Below are 7,250 nucleotides of genomic sequence, written 5' to 3'. Positions count from 1 at the left end.
TGTGTGTTTGTCTTTATATAGACTTTCTGTTCTGCCTTCTCATTGGTTGTAAACCTAACCACATGACCACCTCGTCACTGCCTGTCTGTACAGACCTCCAGGTCTTCTATGGTTGGTATTGAGATTAAAAGCGTGTGTCTCCATGCTGGCTGTATCTTTGAATACACAGAGATCCGCCTGGCTCTGCCTCCCAAGAGCGGAGGTTAAAGGTGTGTACTACCACTGCCCAGTTTCTGCGATGGCTTGCTATTAGCTCTGACCCACAGGCAACTTTATTTATTAACATACAAATAAAATCACATTTCAGTACAAATTAAATATCACCATACATCCTCTACACCCTGTCGGGTCTTGGATGATGTTTCAATGTAGGGGATATGATAGCTTCGGGCAAGGTCCTGGACCTGCTGAGTGGGCCTCACCAGTATGAGTGGCCACATCACACTTGTTCCCCACCAGCACCATTGGCACATCATGTGAGTCCCACTTGATCTGCTCCCTGTACTGATGGATGTCTTCAAAGGACTGGGTGTTGTTGATGGCAGACACACAGAGGAAACGCTCCCCTGTACTGATCCCACATGGCACTATACTCCCCTTGACCTGCTTTGTCTAAGATGTCCAGTGGACATGTCTCCCCATCAATGACCACCTATTTCCAATAGGAGTCTTCTGTGGTGGGGTCTTACTCATCCACAAAATGTTTCTGGATCAGCTGGATGCTCAGGGCACTCTTTCCCATGCCTCCAGCACCCACCACCACAAGCTTGTATTCTGTCATCGCTTCTATAGGGACTGTCACTCCAGGAGCTCCTGCCCCACAAGGGGCGCAAAGGGGAGCAGAAAGCCCTGATTGGTGCCTGACGTGGGTGTCCTTGTAGCCCCGAGGCTGGAGTGTGATGGCTGAAGGGTGTAGAGTAACTGAATATGGGTGCCAATTCCCCCTTTGGTTTTATTGTTAAAGGGTGTGAAATGAGTAACATCGTTTTGTCAGAGGGTATTTGGCTCTAGGCCTCTGGGGTTAACTAAGCCTGTGTTTGTAAAGGAAATACCTTTAGGAAATACTGGAGTATATGTTTGGAGCGCCTCCCAGGGGCATGTGGATCCATTCTATTGGCTTTCCTTTTTGCACTAGCACTGCAGAGATCAATGCAGTGCTTGTGAACAGCCAGAGGGAACTGGGAAGGTCAGCAGAAATCTATTAAGGGCATGTTGAAAAAGGTATTATAAAAGGATGGCCCGATGTTCGCAGGTAAGAGCAATGACATCGTGAGGTTTTTAATTTTTTTTTAAAGGGAGAATAAGGGTACAAGACTATTCTTGGAGATGGGAACCCAGGGTAGTAGTGAAAGGATCTCTCCCAGGATGCTCTGCAACTGAGTCAGGGTCAAAGACACAGGAATGTCTAGCTTAGGCTTAAGTGGGCAGGCTCGGGTCAGGGTAAGTTTGGTGCCAAGAATCTCAAAGGGGGGCAGGCACCCTCTGGACTTTGTTTGGAGGCACTGTGTACCCTCCTCTCTGAAGCTGTGCAGCACCTGCCCCAACAAGTCTTGCAGACAAGAGGGGTCCTTATGTCCCCAAATAGTATTATCCATATAATCAGGTAAGCATCTTACCCATCTTTAAGTAGGGGTACTAACAGGGTGGCCAGGTATTGTTGGCAGGAGGTCGGGCTATTAGCCATTCCCTGGGGTAATACAGTCCATTAAATCTCTGATCAGGTTGGGAGAAATTGAGGGAGGGGATAGAGAAGGCAAACTTGGTACCATCATCCGGATGGAGGGGGATAGACAAGAAACAGAAACATTAGTCACCACCAGGCTATATTCTGAGGGTATTGCTGGCACCCAGGGCAGACGCCTCAAGTGGTGCCTACCAGCTCCATCCTCTCATTTACTTTCCATAGATCCTGTAACATGTGCCACGCTCCTGACACTTTTTTAATAACAAAGAAAGGTTATTCCAGGGACTCATGGAAGGTCTCACACATCGAAGGTCCGATTGTTCCTTAACCAGAGCCTCTAATTTAGGTTTATCAAGTGGCTATTGCTCCACCCATACTGGGTCACCTCGCTTCCACCTGATAGGGGGTACCTGGGGGGCAGTGGCCTCTAGGAATGTTGGTAAACCCAATTGGAATTTTGGGGTCATTTTTATAGTGGGTGAGGAAGTCCTCTCGTTTTATCTCCTCTGCTCCCCATCCCCTTCCTTGGGCCTCTTCTTCCTCCATAGTATCATAGAAAGCTTGGTGGTAGGTGGTGATTACTGCATCCATTTGGGACAACATACCCTACCCCAATAAGTGTCAGTAAGATTCTCAGCCACCAGGGGGTGTATCTTGTCCTGTTCCCCATCTGGGCTGGTCCATTTGATTTGAGTGACTGTTTTAAGAGATTGAGCATTAACCCCTACTCCCAATATTCGGGGTCCCAGAGTCAGGTCCCAGTCAGGGTACCTCCTCCCATTGGAGCACGGTCCTGTCTGTCCCTATATCACACCAGGAAGTGGAACCTTCTACCTATGACAATTCTCATCTTGGGGCAGTGTCCCTGGACCAATGGAACTGTCAGTTGGCATAGGCCATTCTGGGGGACCCTGCCTGCCCCCCGCAGAGTTCCTCCTTTGGCTAACAGGGCTGGAGGGCGCTCTTTACGTAGTTTAAAGGTTTCTCATTTATGTTGAATTTTGACCGACAGTCTTTTTTCCAATGATATCCCTTCCTGCACCTAGGACAAGGGGTCGTAGGGAGCTTTATTGTCCCTGGCTTAACCTAAAGCCTTTTGTTGACATGCAGGAGGCTGTTGCAGAGGACACTAGCGCTTAAAATGTCCCTCCTGTCCACATCTACAGCAGGCTCCTGGGTACCAGACTTTGCAGTCCCCTGACTCTGGGTTGCCAGGGCCTGTGAGAAAGCCTCAGTTAGGGCAGCTGTGTGGGATTACAACCATCTGGGTCTGGTGATGTTGGGTACCCAGATCCTGTGTGGCGACCACCCATTGGCCCATGGGAGCCTCTTTCATCCCTGCATAGGCAACATGATGTTCTGAATTCATTCCATCCCAGACCAGAGTCTATAAATTGGTCCCAGAGGGGTCCAGTCGGTAGTTACGATTAATGCTCTGTTAACCCAGTCTATAAACTCTAGTAGGGTCTCATTGTGCTTCTTCCTGACTCCAGCTATGGGGAATTCTGTAGGTCCTTTATCTAGCTTACCCCAGGCTGCTAGTCCTGCCTGTCACACCTGGTCTCGGTATGGCGCTGGGACCGTGGCCTGCTGGACTCCAGTAGAGTACCCGTCAGCAGTTCCTGCCAACGTGCCATAAGTAATCGGGATCGCGGGCCGAGAAGCCTGATTGTCCTCTGCTTGGACTCGACATTCCTCCTTATAGTGGGCACACCATTTTATATATTAAGTGCTTGAATGGTCAGCCTTAGCCAGGTCCAGCCAATCCTTGGGGACACAGATTATATGCAATATCCTGCAGTAGGGTCTGGGACCATCCTCTGTCACTGCCTTGTGGAGTTCCTTAAGGTCTTTGGCCATCCATGGGTACAAATCTTGGCCTATTAGGGCTGGAGGCCAGATTAATGGGAAATGTCTGGGTTGTCTGTTCTCGGGGCCCTGTGCTTTGTCTCCCTTGGAGCCCTATCTGGGTAATATAGGCCTCTGCATAAGTTGGTTCATTGACTCTCTGATCCCCGCCTAATGGCCAGTCATAGGCACCCTAGTTACGTAGGTCCCTTCTAAGGGTAGTATATGGAGAGGAGCATTTCCCTATTTTAGGGATGTAAGGCGTGTGTGTGTGTGTGTGTGTGTGTGTGTGTGTGTGTGTGTGAGAGAGAGATGACTTTACACTTGTTCTCTTTACCCTCATGGTCCTCTTTGCCTTCTTTGGCCTCCCCTGGCTCTTGGGGATCTTTTGGAAATATTGCATTACCCATACTGAGGGTTTCATCTACCCTGGAAGACTGCTTGGCCTTGGCTGAATGTACTTTCGAGCCCCACGTTGACTGCCAGCTCTGGGGTCTCACCACACCAGGAACTTAGATCACCTCTGAGGAAGTGGTCTGGATCAGAGTAAAGATAAGTGTACCACTCACCCGATTCCCAGCCTTCCTCTTACCTGGAGACAATCGGATGCAGTGGGGAGTCATGTCAAGCAGGAACTTGTTTATTAATAGGCAGTAAGCATGTTTTAAGGTAGAAAAACCACAGAACCCTGGAGTGGTGGTAGAATGATGAGCCAGTTGTTTTAATGGTCACCCTCTACTCCTTCCTCCGTCTATGTGCTGTTTATGTACTGACATCATACCCATTCCTTTGTCTGATTTTTGTATCCAATCTCAGCGTAAACAACTTGGGCTCCATCTAACTTCCTCTCGGCACCATCTTGGTGGCCCATGTGCCCCACAAGTGTAGGCATAGATTTGCAGGGGTGATTAGCTGCAGTGATTCTCATTGCTGACACAGTAGGGTCCACTGTGGCTACTGTCCTCTGCATGGGGTATGGTTGGGCAGTCTGAAGAGCTAACAGAGAAACTACCATGAAAAAAAATCAATGTAACTAATAGCAGTATGGGACAGTACTGCCTGGCTTGTCACTGGTAGCTGCTAGCCGTTGTTGCTTAGCACGCGATATGAGGCTGGAGGGGCCCTTCCGATGCTTGAGGCCATGGCATTAGCAGTAATAGACCGTGCCCTAAGTAGGAGTGGCAGCAGTGATTCTAAGGAAATGGCTAGGCAGCTGGACTAGTTCTGCTTGGTTCATTGCTTGTGCTGTACATGCCGGAATTGCCTGGGAGGGGGCTGGCTGACTGCCCTGCCCAGGTATTGTGTGGGCTATTCAGATAGGGTAAGGGAATGGCCTGCGAAATGGTTGGGAGAGGAGAACAGGCAGGAGAATCCCACTTGGATAGGAGTTGTAATGGGGGGGAGGGTGTCACTGAGCCACTTGAATGAGGACCAGGGTAGAATGGCTAACCCATGTAGGAGAACTGGCAGGTGGCTGTGCATATTGCAACTGGAAGTGCCCTTTTCTAAAACTGGGAAAATGGCAGCTCCACTTACTCGTGGTAGTTAAAAGAGGTTTATTTAAGGGGGTAACTTAAGACTAGTAAAGGGGTCAGTTACAGGATACAGGAGAGGTGACGTACAGTCCAACATGGTTTTCTGGAGAACTCTGACTTGGTCTGCAATCCAGCATCCAGTATCACGAGGAGTCAAGAGAGCCAGCATGTATGCACCTCAGTTCTTACGGGCTCCTGTCTCAGCTATGCCCCACAAGCAGGTTGTAGGCTTGCTTGGCAGTTACCGTCTGCCTCGCTAGGGGTCAGTGCTTCAAGGTCAAAGCTGGAATAGTTATCCACTATACTTATGGTGAAAAGCCAATTTCCCATGGTGGCAATGTCATGCCAGGTGTTAGGGTCCTTGAATCACCCCACAAAAGACCACTTATATATGCAAAATCAAGAGTGTTTATTTCCCAAGAGAAAATTCCTGCAAATGGGCATCAGGCATACAGCAAAATGTCAACGAACCCGAGAGAAGCTTGTAGACTTTGGTTAAACCCAGCTAGGGAATTTTCGATATGGTTAGGTCATCTCCAGCAAACATGATTGCTTAAGCAAGCAATGATTAAATTAGTTTAAATTTGATTGACTGTGGCATGTTTTGACATGTCAGGGAAAGCTCGAACATGTATCTAAAAAAGGGGAGGGTTTTCAGGATCTGCTCTTTTCTGATTGGCTGGCTCTGGCCTGCCAAGACAACCTGTGGGGCATGGAAGTGGGTTCAAGAGAAGGCCAAAGTCCCAGCCTCACTGGTAAATGACGAAGTAGCAAACAGGAAGTGTTATTTATTAAGGGGTTTAATGTTATTCATTAAGTGGTGCTGTTTACCTTGTGAGAAAAGCCACTGCGTACAACAAAACCCCCATAAGAGTTTTAAACATTGCCACAACTTGGAAAAATGCCAGGCCAGATTCTGCCCAAGGCCTGCCCAGTGTCCAGCTGCTGATTGTGCGAAGCCCATCGACTTGGAGGCGTGGTGAGATTGCTCTACTGATCAACTTGTTCAGCTCAGATCCATTCCAGAGAGTTCTCAGAATTCTGCATTCTGAGAAAACAATATAAGCTGAGGAGTTCAGGAGCGAGCAGAGCACCCCAAGAATGCAAGAGAAGGAGCTGTCCAGCTACCGAACCAGGACAGCAGAGTCATACCATCCTATACCGATTGGGAACAGGTAAGGCCCCATCTTCGGACTGGCAGACCAGTTCTCTAGACTCTAGGCCCTGGGGGGCACATTGCGTGCCCCTTCCCCCAGCCATTGGAGCCCTCATGGACCAGGCAGCTACCTTTCCCTGCTCTCTTCACCAAGAAAAGCAGTCCCTGTGACCCCAACGACCACCAGAGTCATAAACCCACCCTGCACCGACTAGGAACCCCAGGGACCAGACAGCGACCTCTTTCTCTGCCCCCTTGCCAAGAAAACCATCCCATGTGACAACAACCACTGGAGCCATAAGCCCACCCTGCACCGATTGGGAGCAGCTGCTCCCTGAGACAGAATCCACTAACCGATTGGACTAAGCTGCTGTCAGAGAAACTGCCCATCAGCACTGATTTAACCAAGAACTCAAAGTGGACCAAGACTACCAATTGGGACAAGAAACATCCTCAGACAAAGTCACCACCTACATGGAGCAGAGGAAGAGATTCGTAGAAACCAGTGCAAAAATACAGGCAACAACATAAAGACCATCAGAACCTAGTGGTTCTACATCTGCAAGACCTGAACATACCAACGCAGAAAAAGAGAAAAAAAAAATCAATCCTAAAAATGACTTTAGGAAGATGATAGAAGCCCTTGAAGAGGAAATGAGAAATTCCCTTTAGAGGAAATGAAAACTCCCTTAAAGAGGAAATAAAACATTGCCTTAGAGAAATGGAAGAAAAAACAAAAAATTGGAAGAATCAAAGCCAAGAAAAAGCAATTAAACAGATAAAGCAACACAAGATTTAAAAATTGAAATGAAGACGATAAAGAAGACACAAACTGAGGGGATGCTGTAAATAGAAAAATCTGACTAAACAAACAGGAACTACAGATGCAAACATAACCAACAGAATGCAAAAGATGGAACAGAGAATCTCTGATGCTGAAGACACAATAGAAAAAATAGTCATCAGTCAAAACACTAAAGCCAAAAAAGTCGTAACACAAAGTGTCCAGGAAATTTGGGACACCATG

The 7,250-nt window shown here is 48.1% G+C and overlaps 1 pseudogene; it reads right to left on the bottom strand.

The window, feature by feature from the left end:
- Nucleotides 1-267: 267 nt before the first annotated feature.
- LOC114688877 lies at nucleotides 268-823 on the bottom strand (annotated as a pseudogene).
- Between the last annotated feature and the right edge of the window lie 6,427 nt (nucleotides 824-7,250).

Source organism: Peromyscus leucopus, chromosome 18 (genome assembly GCF_004664715.2).
Source record: "Peromyscus leucopus breed LL Stock chromosome 18, UCI_PerLeu_2.1, whole genome shotgun sequence".
Classification (NCBI taxonomy): domain Eukaryota; kingdom Metazoa; phylum Chordata; class Mammalia; order Rodentia; family Cricetidae; genus Peromyscus; species Peromyscus leucopus.
The sequence above is the reverse complement of the archived record's forward strand: the minus strand, read 5'-3'. Positions and strand labels throughout refer to the sequence as shown.